The sequence below is a fragment of the Hetaerina americana genome, unplaced genomic scaffold (genome assembly GCF_022747635.1).
Source record: "Hetaerina americana unplaced genomic scaffold, ioHetAmer1.1.p SCAF_9, whole genome shotgun sequence".
Taxonomy (NCBI): Eukaryota; Metazoa; Arthropoda; class Insecta; order Odonata; family Calopterygidae; genus Hetaerina; species Hetaerina americana.
Genome location: NW_027287538.1, coordinates 18563221 through 18580094, shown reverse-complemented (window position 1 = coordinate 18580094; position 16874 = coordinate 18563221). Strand labels below are relative to the sequence as shown.

The 16874-nt window shown below is 41.3% G+C and overlaps 1 protein-coding gene across 2 annotated transcripts in view; it reads right to left on the bottom strand.

The window, feature by feature from the left end:
• The window catches only part of LOC139698710 (insulin-like growth factor-binding protein complex acid labile subunit), a 1245847-nt gene that overhangs the window by 217716 nt on the left and 1011257 nt on the right, over positions 1-16874 (bottom strand). The gene's annotated exons all lie outside the window — the stretch shown is intronic.

Below are 16874 nucleotides of genomic sequence, written 5' to 3'. Positions count from 1 at the left end.
GGTACCAAAAATCGAATACGAAAAGTACTTTACTTCATCGACGCCCGTGGAATCACTATTTACATGTATCATCAAGTTATTAAAATGAACATTATAATTTACTATCCGTAATCTACCGGTTAAGGTAGGTTATGGATTGTCACAACTACCAAATAAACATCTAGTTTCTCCTAACAAAACACAACCCAATATCCTCCTCTAAAACAAGCCCCCCACTGCATCTCTGTGTACTTCCTTCCTCCCTTCATACCATTCAACATCCCCATTCTATTCCTGCCCCTTCCTCGTTTGCCTAACATTCTCCCCTCTATCACAACCTTCAACAACCCAAAAATGGTAAAATAAACATTCAATTGAAATGATTATAATACTATAACGATCGTAAGTGTTTTGACTCAAACAGTTTTTTCCAAAACCACGACAGAGGGCATTAATGACATGAAGAACTAATGTCGCCTCCTTCCCATGTCCAATAGTAAACGAATACGGTTTTATTTCTGCATAATGAATTCGGCAATAATAAAAAAAACATATATTGTTGCATTTTTCTCTCGTAAATGACAATTGAGTACTGTAAATGCAAAGTGGTAACTAGGTTTCATCATTCATGGATTGGTTAAAGTAACACATTTGCAAACAGGATCATGATGAGATGAAACATGAAATCAGGGACTAAAATGTAGGTGAAAGTTTGCCAGAATATAAAGTCTTCGGAGGCTAATTTCACCAAAAATCCTATCCACAAACACCATTTACGCCAAAATGGGCACTGGATCTGAAGTTGAATGGATCGGCATATTTCCTGTAAGTGTAAATATTTGCTGCAAAAAAGTAGCAAAGAAGACTTAACATTTTTCCTTGAAAAGTAGCAAAGAAGACTTTAACTGATTTTTTTTAAATTTAAAAACATTTTAAGAAGGTTTAGCTGCGGCAGACTAGCACAAACCCCAACAGTAAAATTGACGTTGTCAAAATTGTGACCGACATCTAATCAGTTCCTTCATCTCTTGACAAAAAAATATTAAAATTCCATCCGTCCAGAACAAAATAGTTTCCCTTTTAGTCACGGCGCCAAATTTATTCCTATCGTCAGACATCAAAACGGAATCCCATTTTCGGGGAAATGACCAAACTGCGTTCGAAGCACCTACCTCAGCGAATAGATTTCCTCTACAAATCCGACGGTGATAATATTTTCATATGGAAACAACACTTTTCTGTTATACAAATTGAGAATGAATAAACCATGTAGGTCAAGCAGTCTGAAGGTATTAAAGAGATAGAGAGAGTGGAGTATGAATGGAGTGACGACGCCTTCGCGGCATTTCTCTTATCCACAGCTGCCACATTAACTCCCGAGATTTTATCAACTTTTTACCAAGCCCGCCCCACGAGTCGTGTGAACCCTTTTTATAATCGCGTCACGCGAGGCTTTTTGAGTGCCGCGAAGTTCTTTCTCACCCCAACCCCCTTCCACCCGGACCGCCATCCCTCACACGCCCGGGCGCGCGAAATAAAAAAAAAACCGAAGTCGCCACTCGCACACAAACGCCGCCAATTGCATCGTCACTCGCGGGGCGCGCGTGGAATTCGTGAGGGCCGGGCGAAGCGGACGTGGGTTCGGCGACTCACGACCCCTGAAGACCGCGGGGCTGGATGGCCAGGAAAGATGAGCGCCGGAGGGCTTAAACGCGTGCCAAAGGGGCGAGTATCCTACGCGAGACGGGACACATCGGAATTCAAACCTCATTCCCACTCGTGAGAGGCGGGAGGAGTTGAACGTTGTGAGGGAAGGAATTGCAGGAACTTCGGTGGTACACGGGGAAAGTGGCGGGAGGTGAGGCAATCCATGACCCGTTGGGCGCAAGTTCTCAATCAAATTAAAGGAAAAATTTCCGTTTCTTCCTGGAAAACAAAGGGAAGGGGATACCACTAGTATAAAAGTTAATGGGTACTGTGAAAAAAATTCCGGAAATATACATCTAATATTCGTAGACAAGAATAACGAATTTCGAATAAAACCAATATTTTATCGCATTTATAACATTACCTATTCCTCTGAAATTAAATCCAAACACTAAATATTCTTCTAAATGCCAACATTTTTTTTCAATGTCGGTCAAAGTAGATATTCAAATAGTTTGCAACAATGATTCCTATCGTTACTCTTCATAGTGTTTATAAGATGAATAATACTACGAGGTTAGATTTCCTAAAATATACGAAGAAATCCTTATTTTAATACCAAAAAAAATTCAGTGACTACATTACGTTTGAAGGGCACAAAAATAATTAAAAATCGAATTTCATACGTCTTAAATATGACAAAACAATGGATTCCATTTAAGTATAACAAAGAATTTCTTAAGTTTTAGAATCAAATACAGGTCACCGTATTCCATATTCAAGTAACCTAAATATATCAAGAGTCTAACACTATTTTTTCTAATGCACGTTTAAAGTTAATAAAACAGGCTAACATCGTTACTACATCAAATTAAGGGCCTCTTCGCAATGGTGTGTTTAGGATAAATCCTTAATAAATCGAATTAACGCTGCTTTCGAAAGAATACCTTGAATAAGCACCGACGAGAATCAAAAGGATATCGGCTCGGGTGAAATCAACGCAAACATTGCTTAAAACTCGAAAAAGCATGTACATAAAGGTATGCTAAACGTGCAATGTTTATGTCAAACCAAGAGTGCTCCTCCCTAATATTAACCCCACACTGAACTCATACTTTTTAAAATCGAAAGGATAATGTTTTCATTTAAAAAAATGAAAGGTTTCCATGGTTAAGACTTTCACGAAACATAACAAGATTTGAAAAAGCTTCGACTGGCATTCAAGAGCGGCGAAGGATGCAAGAAAAGTCCGCGGGTAATGTGGCGGAAACGGATGGAGGCATTGCGGATGCTATTTCGGCCATTCTTTCACGGCTTTACTTAAGCATAGGACTGCTGCTGAGGATTAAGGACAACTCGCGTCCATTAGTGGATGTTTTATTCACGCGTATTTGAAAACCTGACGCCGCCGGCGCAAACATTTACGAGAGTAGTTTTCGACGACCTCCCCTTTTCCTTCCCCACACCCGACTGCCAATGAGGACGGAAAACAAAATAAAAAAAATAAAAAACAAACCACATCCGTACCGTTGGGCTGAAATTGAAAAAGACTGGCCAAAAATCCATATTTTGCACATTCTAGTTTAAAATTTACTACTAAATGGTATATACTTACCTATAAAAACTAGCATAAAATGCTCTATACAATAAAGGTTGTTTTTTCTACAAACATATACTAAAATAAAATAAACTTTCTTCATTTTTGCTGCTTTAATGAACTAAGAAAATTACGTTCAATTCCAGTAAAAAGATGAAACATTTTCTTAACGTTTTCAACGAAAACCTGGAATATGCTTTGGGCCAGTAAAATATTAAATAACACCATATTTCAATAAAGTATACATTTTTGAAGGGATATCGAGATATTTCTTCTCGTTTTCAACATTTGCACACTAGCCATCATGGTAATCAATTCGGCAATGTTAGTTATATTGGCAAGGCAGCCTAACCTAATACTAGCCACTAAGCCAAGTGAAATTTACACATTCGAGTAGGTCTGCTAATCCATCTCCCTGTGACGTCTGTGGTTTCCCAGGAAGACCTGGGGCCCGAAAACTCACACAGCGTGGATGAAAAAAGGCCGATGGTACCTAGAGGCGTCCCCGGGAATCGAGGCTTTAGATCAGCTTTCCTAAGCCATACCCAATATATACTACTACCATGTCTAACAAACCTTGCATAAACTTTTATACAAGGGCATTGTTTTTATTCAAGAGTGGTTGTGGATGAATCTGTGTGTATGAGCCTCATTAGTTGTTGCTTCTCTCATGCCTCCCTCGTTAGTTATTGTTACATCTGTGTGGACTACAGACGCCGCATGCCGTTCATAAAAATTTTCACAATACTAAAGCAATATTTAATTAACGAACTCCAAATAACATTTCCAACATTTATTATATACATTTTTTTATGAAATTGGGGATTAACATGTCCCTCTAACTCCGCGTACTCCTCCCTGAAGTCTACGCCAACGCCTCTGTTTAACATTCATTTGTCAAACCTTTTCCACCTAATTTTCTCATTATGCAAGCAAAACCTTTATGACTGCTATAGGTCTCGAGTGCATATTTAAATGAAAATTTAAAGGAGAAGCTCTACTACACACTGAGAAAGAAGAATAATGACCCAAACTGCATCCCTTCCACAGGGGATATGGCATGAGAGGGAAATAGGACCAGTCGCCGGTTCGTAAATTTCCTACTTATTGCTGATCTGAACATAAAATGTCATTATTGACAGTAACTAGAATGGATTTGTGAACATACAGGGTCGGCCTCCAAAATAAGTAGTCTTTTTCCATCGTCTTTTTCAGTTGAAAAGGAGTTATCAACAAAGAGTTTGTGCCTCAGGGACAGACGGTAAACGGTAAGCTTTTAGTGAAAGTCCTAAAAAGGCCGCGGAAGAGAGTTCAACGCGTTAGGATGGATGCCTTTGCCAACTGAAGCCTGAAAGACGACAATTTGCCCACCCATAGCAGCGCCTTCCTCGTGAGCCCGGTCACAAGGTGACAACCCTGCCCCATCTGCCCTAAGGCCTCGATGTGACACCACCAGACTACTTTTCGCTCCCAAGAATAAAAAGTAGCTTGAAAACAACCATTTTGGAACGCCGTGAAAGAGGCCATGAGGAGATGGCCAACCGAGGTATTCGTCTACGACCCCCAGGAAGCGTACCACAACTGGTAGTGGCGTTGATGTGCCGTTGCACAAGGGTGGAATTATAAACAATTTTAGTAATGTGTACGTTGATTTCTGCATTAACTTCTGCCACCGGATTTATTCTACCTGTTTGTAGGGACAGACCATGTAAGTAACAATAGTATTGTTCATCGATTGAAAACTTTCAACTTTATTAAACTTCATACGGCGTAACATTTCGTTTTCCACATATTCTTCGGCAAAAGGTAATCGAAAGACATAAGCACCGCATGTCTTTCAATTATATTTTTAAAACAGTGAGCTCTTACCATTCATTCTACAGGTACTACTGTACTTTAACAAGCACAAACAATGAATTAGCAAACTCTCACTCCTGATTACTCCATCCAATAATATACGTCGACATAAAAAAATAGCTTGCACACTCCTGACGCCCTGTGGGTCACAAGCTGGTCAGGTTCTACACGCCGTACATCCCTGAGACACGCGTGACCCCAACACCATTAAGCGGCTGCAGCGAGTTCCTTACCGAATTTCCTGGCCGCGTCACTTTCACTTGACTAACTCGTGCCGAAGAACTTTACAAGTGCTTCATACTCATCAACAGGAACACAAGAGGGACTTCACTATCGCGAGCTGTAACAGTAAACGGAATAGGGGGAATTCTACGGACTAAATCGAATCAAACTAGTTATCGCAACCGTAGTAATGCCATGTATTCACTTGACTGCGATTAAATGGTACAATAATTACAAGACCAGTTTCAGTTTGATGTTAATTTTCATTTTAAATTCAATAAAATAAGTATTATTGAACATTTTCTCGAGAATAGGGTAGTGTTAGAATATTCGACCATTTAGAAACTACCCAACTGGATTTTATCCAGGCTGCATTTCGCGAAGCGTCAACTCACAGGGCGCTCGCTTACGGCGGCAGTTCAGCCGATTGAACAATTGTCGCAGGAAGCCCTTCAAGGATCACTTACGGCTTCGAGATTAGGAGACAACAAAAAAACCCAGAGAACAAGGAAGCAAAGAGAAATGATGAACTTTTCCGCAGACTTTTCATGACTCCACACCGTTTTTATCATTAACAATTTGCAATTCTAAAAAAGTAATGAAAAAGGGAATGACGAAATTAAGTTCATATTAACCATCTTTTGTTGGAGATGGAACATAGAACGGTAAGAGGATTAAGAAATTGTCCTGAATTACTCATATATGGACTTATAATTAATTTTTTTAAATAAATTTAGGAAATTTTGATGCAAATCTGACATGAATTAATGATGCTTATTTCTCCCTTTTTGCGGTCCGCATGATATTTGGCAAAAGAATGCGAATTCAAGAATTAAAAAAGAAACATGCTCAAACACTGTGGCTCTTATAATTAAAGTTTTAATTACTAAATGAGTTAAGGTAATAACTTCTGTCGGTTTTATTTCATTCTTTCATTTCGTTTTCGGCTCTTAACCTTCATTATGCCTCGTTCCCATTTAACCACCTCTATTGCATTTCGAAATGGCTCCCTCCTAATCTTCTTCCAGTCTAATTTTTAGTCATCCCTCTTTGCACTACTTTCCGAAAATAACAGAATAACTTAACACAAGATTCCTCAAAAGCTGAGTGAAAAAAAGGTTATTTCCAGGAAAGGGAAATGCTAAACGAATGCCAGTCCTGGTACCATAAAATATCAATGAGAATACAAAGTTTCCAGGATGAATACACGTAGACTGCGTAATACAATTATATACGGAATATAATCATAAATATATATTTAATCTTAAAATGTTTTTGTTGGTGATTCTGCAGTTCAAGAGCTTGAACACTAGAAAAAGCGGTTATTATGGACTGGATACGGTAAATTGCCATATCGATCACACAAATGTGAAGAAACAGTCGCAGAGAGCATGGAAATATATTGAGGAAGATTTCAGTTCGGGGGGAGAAAACATCTTTAAATGTGGTGGCGAGACATTTTAAGGGGGGAACGCCATATTCGGGAATGCTAACGTAGTCCCTCGCAGGACTTATCCGGGAACCTCGGTAAAAGGTGCGCTAAAGATGTGAAAGTGCCATAACGAATTTTCAACGTATTTTTAATTCGGCACACGGGTGTTGGCGAGGGTGTGCGCGCTCCCAACCTTTCCCCTCGTCCCTTCGGAAGGTTCGCTCCCCGCGGAAAACTAATTCCGACGGCGGGGTTCAGGTCGGAGGATGGGGGGTGAGAGAAAGAAGAAGCCATTTGATAAAAAAATAAATAAAGAGATCCGTTTCATTCGAGCCGTTTCCTTATTGGTGTGCCACGACCGAAAAACGTAAACGAAACCCGAACCGAAAGGGGTGGAAGGGGAAAAGGATTGGGGGGGGGGTGTCCGTTCGAGAAACTCTGCGAGCTGAAGTACATAAATATGCATTAAAACGCAAAAGAGGAAAATAAAAGAATTCCAATGCCACTTCTCCCTCCCGCCCTTGTGGAGAGAGAGACGCAGGGGACAGGGTGGAGAAGATCCACAACACGCACGCGTCTAATCCACCCCTGAGATCTTCCCTCTTCCCCCGCCTACCCACCACGCACCGTCCCCGCGATCGTACGTAGATAACTCGGGAGGGGAGGATGAATTTGCGAGCGCATTAGCGAACGCAAATACCCGAGCGGAGGAAATTAATTTAATCGGCTCCGCGGAACTGCGACGAAGAGGGTAGGGAGGGCAAGAGGGAGGAGAGAGCAAGAGAGGGAGAGAGAGCACGCAATCACCAATTAAACAGGACTACTCGAGGTGCTGTCCCACACGTCCCAACAGTATCATCACACAGGAAGGGAGGAGGAAGGCTCCGTCTCCCCCCTCCCCCCCACCCAAGCGCAACGAGGATTGTGGAAGGGAGGATGGGGATGTGAAGGAGCAGCGAAGCCGTGTGTAAAACGCCTGGACACTGCACGCGAAATGCAAAACCGACACACACGAACAGTTTACAAGAATGATTCATACATTTAAAAAATACACAGGATGCGTGCAGGGGCAAGATGCGAATATTAAAGTGGGTGAAAATTAGTAGCCAGATGCAAGCAACAAGGGGTAAGGGTTGGCGATCAAAAAGTAACATATGGGATGGCGTCGTATATGAGTCAAAGGTAACGGATAATATCCACGTATCATAAATATAGTGCTTTCGCACAACCCCGCATTATAAATAGAAAGTCACAAATTAAACGGAATTTAATTTTTCTCGCAAATTAAAGGGTAAAATAAGTTCGTTTCTACCAATTTTTGCACAAGTTAAAGAATTTATTAGACGCTTTCATTTGCGAGTTACGTTTAATTGGTAACTTTATATTTATGAATTTATACAGTAACCCCTCGTACACTGATGAAGGTACCCAGAACCAATGAAATATTAAAAAAAAGAGTTATTTTCGTTTCGATTAACCTTTCTCAAAAACAATTGTTCGTCATTTTAACTATATATACAGGTGGGAATCGAGAATATATTATTGCCGGAATATTTTGGCAATTTGGATATTACCCATCCAGTGGGTAAAGTAATCGCGCACTCTGAAATAAAATGAATATTTCGAAATACACTCACCTTACACATTCAGCCAAAAAGCAGGAAACCCAAAACAACAACAACACCGAATGCGAATTGCTAAATTTACTAAATAGAACGATATTTCGAAATTATTACGAGACACATTTCTACCATGAAGGCATGGGGGGATTTGGCACCAATGGTCATAAACGTTTAATAAATATAAACGAAAATGCCGACACACTCAAGTGAGGACGAACTATTCTAAAAAACAAATGACAACAGTGCAGATAAATTCTCGTTGGTGCCCTGAGAAGCACACTCGCTTGGACCGCGTTCAGGTTTCGTGCGAAGAGAATTAATTTTTTTATTTATTTTAATTTTAGGCACGCGTGCGGCTAGGCCGTGCTGCGCATAATCTAATCACCGCGGAAATGCTGTCCAGAGACTCACCTGTGAGTGACACATTGACGTCCACACATTTGATTGACAATCCTATACTGGGCGTCCATCACTGGGCTTTTTGCTTGATAGGCAACGAGTGGAATGTCGTCCACTGTTGCCGCATTTCTAAGAAAATAAAGATGAGCTCCTCGATCCACGAAGTCACGGGGTCCGAAGTTTGGCATCATAGGCCATGAGATCTTCGCACGAGGTTTCTGAACTACCATCGGGGGGAAATCTATCACATCTCAAGAGGAAGGAATAGACAGGTTTTGACGGTCCCCGGAAACTAACAACTTGGACTTCCAAGTAGTTCTTCGTGAGAACCAAAATCTCCTCCCTTCAACTGAATTATTTCCTCATTCATTCAACTCTTAATATTTCCAACCCCTTTCACGTTCTCAAAATTACCAATTCTCTACCTCACTCATCCCAGCTTTCTCCTTGGTTTTCCCTTCGATATAAACCTCCAACGTCGAACTATCTCCTCTGTCCACTCTTCGGCTTTCGAATGGCGAAAATTCCTCTTCTACCTCACGATTTTAGCACTCCTTCCTCCGTCATCCTCGCGGCCCAACTTACACATACATATATTCTACCAGCCAACACCTCAGTGATTTCAAACACAAAACGAAACCTCTCGAGACCGACACCGTGGACTTGGACCGGTGACACGGCGAGGGGGCAATGCGCTTTCCGTCGAGATGAAGCAACTTTATAAAGTCAAAAGCGATGCGAAAGCTTGCTCACGAAACACTCGTTGACTTCACGAAATTCGCACTGCTCTGACAAATCGCGTGATGCCCGTGCAATCGTCTGCCATTCATTCCCGAACACGCAATGCTATTCAATTAATATCTGCGGACGCTAAATGGTTTTCGTAATGTGATCGCTAAGAATTCCGTCCCACTTTCGAGATCACTCGCCCTCCCCTTGACCTCCAATCTCGGAGCTATTCTGATTCGGCGATTCCGGGGGAGTATAGCGACCCCTTGTAGGAACCACTTCCACCCTATGCCGCTTTCATAATTCTGAAAGCATACAAAAATATCATATTTCATATGACGTGTGCGCGTATACGCGAGTACATCATCTTTTCTTTCTATCTTCAAAGAGATCACCTTTGCGGAGTTCATCAATGTTCGATGCACACGCATGCACGTAGATTAAAGTTTTTCTTTACAAAAGATTAATAAAAAAGAAAATTACTCGCTTCAATATTACTTTGGTCCCAGCCACCTTCACCAAAGTACGAGGAGTCATCGGATAGCCACAAGGAGTGCTATGTGTGCGTGTGTGTGTATATATGTGTATATATTTATGCATGTATAATTATAAATATAATATAAATATATTGAAGGAAAGTCTCACGGATGTGAATAATAATATTTACTAGGAATCGAGATCGAACAAAAACAAAGCGAAACACATTCATGAATCTCATAAGTATTCCGAATATTCGGTGGCCAAACCACCTTTCTCAATGGAGAGAACGGTTTCTCAGTTCCTTTTCTCCCTTGTGAAAGGTGATTTGGCCACCGAAAATTCGGAATAAATGTGCGTTTCTCGGTGTTTTTGTTCTCTAGCGCTATCTCGCTTCTTCGAGTTCCCACTTTCTTAATGGTAGGTGTCCTTATACGTTTTTTCTATTTATGTTTTTGGGTTCTATGTATGTATATGTGTGTGTGTATATATATATATATATATATATATATATATAATATATAAACATATATATTAATTTATTTGGTAATTGTGTCCATCCAAAAACCTACCTTAACCGGTAGATTACCTTATAATAATAATACACACACACACAAAAACCCATACACATATACATACACACACACTGTTAGAAATGAACAAATACAGATACAACATCCACTCTGAAGCGATTAAAATGCTAGGGGCAATATTTGCCATTACCGGCATGGAAGAGTCGAGAAATAGCCACCCTATAACAAAGAGATGCTCCATTAACGTCGAGAACAATTAAATGGGACCCAATCGAACAAATCCCATTGTGTTTCATTGTCTTCGTTAAATATTTAATAATACCTTCAGTTTACCCTCAAATTCCATAAGCTCCACTTAACCTGTATATTACAACGGGCGGACGACTAAGGAAAGTTCAATGTTCCGTGGAGTGAAGCTAAAAATCAAATTTTAAATTACTTGTGTGCCATTTAGATACACTATTTCTTTGATTCCCATTTTAACATTTCCCAGAGCGGGAGAGTGATCAGGTTTTTCACACTTCAGGGAATGAAGAAACAAATTTCTTCGCGTGAAAGGATCAAATTCGCAAAAATAATTTAATCTTCCCAGTGCAGGGGGTGAGCCAGTGGTTGCCGAGCGAGTTGCCAACGAGAACGCCCGAATTTGGCGAACTGTTTCTGACGCGGTGGAGCAGGAAATATGATACACAAACCCAAGTTTTTGCCGCGTGAATCTGAACGACTGAACCCACGCGCTTTTCACATAAATACGTGGAAAGCTGATCCGTGATGCATGAAATCCCCCACCCCTCCCGGGCTCATTCTTCGATGGCTCAGCTGGAGTTTTCCGAAGCTTTAAAAAACTTCGCACTAAATGCGATGTGCTTAAATACTATTCCATTTCGATAACGAATTGCAAGGATGATAACCGATATAATTTGCGGAGTTTTTTTGCGGGGGGGGGGGGGGAGAGACGAAGGGATTTTTGAATTAGAGACGAAAAAAGTTTCGGTCCAGCCCCAATTGCATGGAAACATAACCTCCTCCTCTCTATTCCTTTTTCTTGCCATTCTTATTATCCCGGTTCTCAAGATAACTTCCGAAACTCAACATCGGGAGTAAACTGAAGGGATTCAATTCCTTAAACATTTCCCCAAACACATCTTTCAAAACTTGAACAAAACCTTTTTCTGTAAGCGAAAGTTATATTTATCATCTTTATATGATAGGATACACGAGCTGCTTTTTGACCCAATACAAATTTCCGATTACTATACGTATTATAATTACTACGACGCTGAAATTTCAGGTAAATATGTTCTATTAATATATTAAGACCTCTCTTAGTTTAATAGTCTCCACGCATGATTTCTTATTTTTGGTCAAAAAATTTTATATTCTTCTAGGTTTTTACATAACCTTTAACAGAAAAATTATACGCGAAAAGCAAATTCAGCATTATTCAGGAGTATCCTAACGACGAGAGGCATTTTTAGATGGGTCCACGGAAAATTCGCACGGTACCGTAAATCTTTCAAGGAAATTAGCGCTCTAAAACTCTTTTCCATAATTTAAATTAAAACCCAGTTTACAGTTCCAAGTACTTCCCACTCTATATAACTTTGCTCAATCCAAACGATACATCTCCTCCTTCCATGACTACCCAAAATTATATTATTTTCAGTATTCAACGTAACGACCTCTCAATATCTCATATATCCACTTTTCTCCCTCCCCCGAATTTCTCCCGACACACTTCTTTCCTTAACATAGCATTCCCGTCACTTCTTCGCTTATCTTTCTTTCGGTCCAATTTATTTTCTCCATTATTCTCTACACACTCATCCCAAAATCATCTATTTCGCGATTTGCCAATGCTCAAGCATTCTAGGTCAAAAAAATTAAGTGCCAATAATTGCACGTATTATTGGATACGAAATATTACACCAATTATAAGATTTTACTAATAACAGCTTCCCGATATCTTCCAAATGTAAAGTTTTACTTTACATAACAGCTTTCCGGTATCTTATCTCAGCATTCATTTCTTGAAGTACCAGTACCTAAATATACCATGGTACATACTTAATATACCACGGTACATACCTAAATATACCATGGTAAATACCTAAACATACCATTGTTTTCACAATACTACACAGAGGAGATGATAATACACAGGATTTTTTATCAATCGTGATAAATACAAACCACGTTATATGCCGTATCGATACAAAACCAACCTTAACCGATAGAATTTAAATATTAATAATAATATATAAAAACAGTTTCAAGAAATAGAAAGAGTTACGTACCTAGACATGTCCAAAGACGTTAAAAAAAGGCAATAACAGTTTTTCTTTTATACGAGGCAACCACAAATGTGCCTCATCCTTTCCCTGTCTCGACGACGGCAAACGGAAAGAGACAGCAGGGATTGGGGAATGCAGGAGGCGACGTGGGAAGAAGGGCCGACGGGGAGTCGATGGCCGGGGGGTTGTCGACGGGTGCGTGCGGGCAGGAGTCAGACGGGATGAGAAAATCGGATATCGGGAGAGCGTTCTCATTAGCAGCACACGCAATGTCTTCCCCCAACCATACAGATGCGCTTATCGGATGAAACTACATTTTCAGTTAACAGCACGGGAAATATGAGCTGGAAACTTAAGCAGACACTAAATCGACCCGCAAGTGTACGCCCTCGATGTGACCCAGGGAGTTTCAATGAGACTGGGGAGCCGATACGTAAGCTCCAGTGTATAAGAGAGAGGCGAAATGACAGAGAAACGCCGCTATCCAAGTTATTCCGGGGTGGTTCCTTGCATTACGAAGCTGGGGATGTACCCATGAGGTGGATGACAGTCCCCGGTACAAAATAAGCAATTCCGGTAATCCAGTTAATGTTTCGCATTAGTTGTACACATTTCAAGAGTTCATGAAAATTCAAAACCACGCACATTTGATGCGTCAAATTATGTTTTTCGATCTACTAAATTTAAAATAAAATAAGTTTCTACATGCAACAATGTCAGAGAGTAAAAATCATTCGCCTTGAACGGGATATTACATACATGCACATTATACATTAAAATGCACATTAGCGGATGACTCAGTTTAAAGTTACTGTTGCGGCATCTCCCGCAGTTTCTTGGAAGTTTTAACATGTTTTTTTTCAATCTCTCCATCGTATTACGCTTCCATTGTTTCGGTCACCCAGGGCCCAAACCCAGCGGTAACCCTGTTCTTAAAACAAATCAGAGATGTTGATATTTTGAGCCTTTTTCTATCCCCTTTAATGTTAAATATTTTGATTTCGAAGAATCACTCCATCCTCCTATCGCCATTTAAGATTCAGCTATCTACTTCCCTGGAGCGATAAGACCCAGGCAAAAAAACTACTCTTCTCCAAAACCATTACCTTCGACTATTTCCCGATTCCCGCATCCTTTCAAAGGTCCTCAATTAGTGTAATTCGAACGCGATATAATAAATGCGACTCGGTCCAAAGTGAGCCCTTGGCTCCCAATTGACTTGGTGGCCCACGAAGGCTTTTGAGGGCTGATTGAATTGGCCCTCGGTCAAAAAAAGATTGTCCACCATTGACGATCCAGAGGATCGCCACTAGAGAAAGGGGGAGGGGAGGGATGATGAGGTGGGAGGCAGGTGGAGGGGGCAGAGTGGGTTTAAAGCGTGCTGGGATAAATCAATACGTTCGCGTGCTCGTGTGTAGGTTGGCGGCGGGATTGGGGGGGAAGAGACACCAAACACGATGACTGACCCCCACCCCCCATGGTCCCCCCGGGCCAATCGCACCAAAAGGCTGAAGCAGGAAGGAGGAAGAATCACGTCCGCTCGACCTCGGAAGGAGGGAGGGAAGAGAGGGCCAACCATGGCAAAGGGGGTGAGCACCCAGTATTTTCATCGCTTCCCCATTATTCGATTGCGCCCTTGGGGCTCGATTAATTAGTGAAAGCACCGCGTGTGAGAAAAAAGGAACGCGCTGCAGTAGACGTCACGTACCCATCGCGTGATCCTCACGTGAATGCCGGACTCCCGGGTGAGGCGGGCCATATCGCAAGATGCATTTGGATGTGCATTCCCAGTGAATTCAATTGGACAAAACTGTGCGATAATTGTTTAAAAAATTATAAAAAATGCTCCGTGTACGGAACACGAAAGTGCGTTCGTGACGGACCCTAGCATTTGAAAGTGGAGAGGAGATAGGACGTGTCCCATTTATTTTTCTAGCGAACTATTACAAAAGTATTCCGCTTGAAAAGCCAGAGCAATGTGCGCTTTTTCGTACTGATTGAAATGCACCACCGCATTCAAACTACGCCGTTCCATAAACTCCTGCCATCAGTCGTTCCCAACACAGTGCTAACACACTACGAATCAAATGTGGAATCTCGCGGACCTGCAACGTTTGGGCCGAATTGGGAAGAATATCGTATAATTGAATCCGCGATTTATGCGGTAAATTTGTTTGAACAGCCTAGAATTACAATGGAATGCGGTCACTACCTTCAAAGCACTAGTTTATTTTAACTTACGTGCAATGCCACCAGAGGATGAAACAGTCGGTAGGCAACAACAGTAGGGAATTGTTAACGGCTATTATGCTCCCATTTCAATTACAAATATTATTATATTCTCAGAAAAAATAACTTAATGATTCGAAAAATAAGTACTGAACAGTCAACACATACGATATGCATAAGTTGATATTTAGAAAGGTTCAACCTTAATCGTTTATTAACAATGTTTGTCGCTCCAAGGTTTCCGCGGCGTTGAAGGCGTCTCTGCATTTCCGTGTTCTCCATCCGCGCTAGTTTGTCGCAGTGGCGCTCTTATCTCGAGCTTATTAAATGAACCCTTCTCTTTAAAATTAATCTTACTAAAATTTCCAGTAGCATGTGAACACAATGGCAGTACCAACCAATAGGAATAGTCTGCGTATAGTTAGTGTCATAAAATCGTCTTTTTTCACTAAAGGCAACGAGCAATTGTTCACAAGGGCACTGCCCAGAACGTTTCTCCAGCAAATGCCTAGCATTCTTCGGTTAATATTATGATCTGCCTATGCCAATAATACATGAAAGGAGGATATAACTCAAAAGGCGAACTCGTGACTGCATGAAGATATTTCGCTCGTGATTCCTGGATCCTTAATGGCTGCGGGCCGCCAAAGGAAGGGAGAATGGAAAATCCCTCAATGTGGGGATACAAATGGCTGTGTCCAACCGTCCACTCTTCGATACGTCCCACACATCAGTTACGTAATTCAAGTTACAAACGCACTCATTAGGTTGTAAGCGGAAAATTGAAATAACTTGCCCCGGCACACGTGATAGCCCGACTAAGGAGGTGTTTATATATGCTAACCTTAAAGAGGCTTGAGTTTTAGTTTTTAGTATTGCTGTCTGTGTGGATGAAACTACTCGGCAAATACCGTTTTATTCATTTAATTGATACTCATACGTAACAGCATTTCACACTTGCAAAGTAGTACCGTTGTGTCGCAAACATTTGCGCCCTGACGAACTTGTTCTATTGTGAAATCTAGGAGGTTCAAAATGCAATATTAATTTGACCCATGGAGATATTACCTAAGCAGAAATTCGCATCAGCTACGCCCCACAAATTAAGTTCACTTATGAATACCTTAGTACATTAGCAATTGATTGAAATGGCCAATACCACAAAGACTTCAGTCCAAAGGAAGGAGGACTAAGTATTAAGTTCAGTCCACAACCGTTGACAGTAGATAAAAAAGACACAAATTAGTCACGACACTACATCGGCCGTAATCAAGCGTGCGTTAGGGATTAATTAAACTAGTGTGCTAGTAGTCCCATTCGACCCGCCAACTCCAACTCGAAAACGACGACAGGAATTGACGTTATGTTGGCGCACATTCTAATTGCACATGCGATATAACCGAAATTTTCACGAAACGACAGAAAGGACCAGAATTAATACGAGACTAAATAAAACCCAACACAACGGAATGAAAATCCGTAGTTAAGGAATGAAGGAGTGAACCACACGTGCGAGCGACACACTATTTCCATTTCAGTCCCATGATTCATTGCAGAAGACGCGCGCAGTGCCGTGACCGCGGAAACAACATCCGCTTCAAAGACATCCTCCTCTCTTCCCCATCACACCGCAGTGAATGATCGACTCTCGAGACCGCAAGACACACGCCATTCACTTGTGGCATTGCACTTTGCATACCTTGGCATGCCGCGGAAGGGGTTAACCGGAAAAGGGCCGCGGCGCGGGTCACGTGTCTCGGGCAGGAGTGAGAGGGTGGGAGGAGAGGGGAGGTGTCACGCAGGAGGGAGAAGCGGTGGCGGCAGCAAGGAGAGACACATTTCTGCATAGAACGGGGG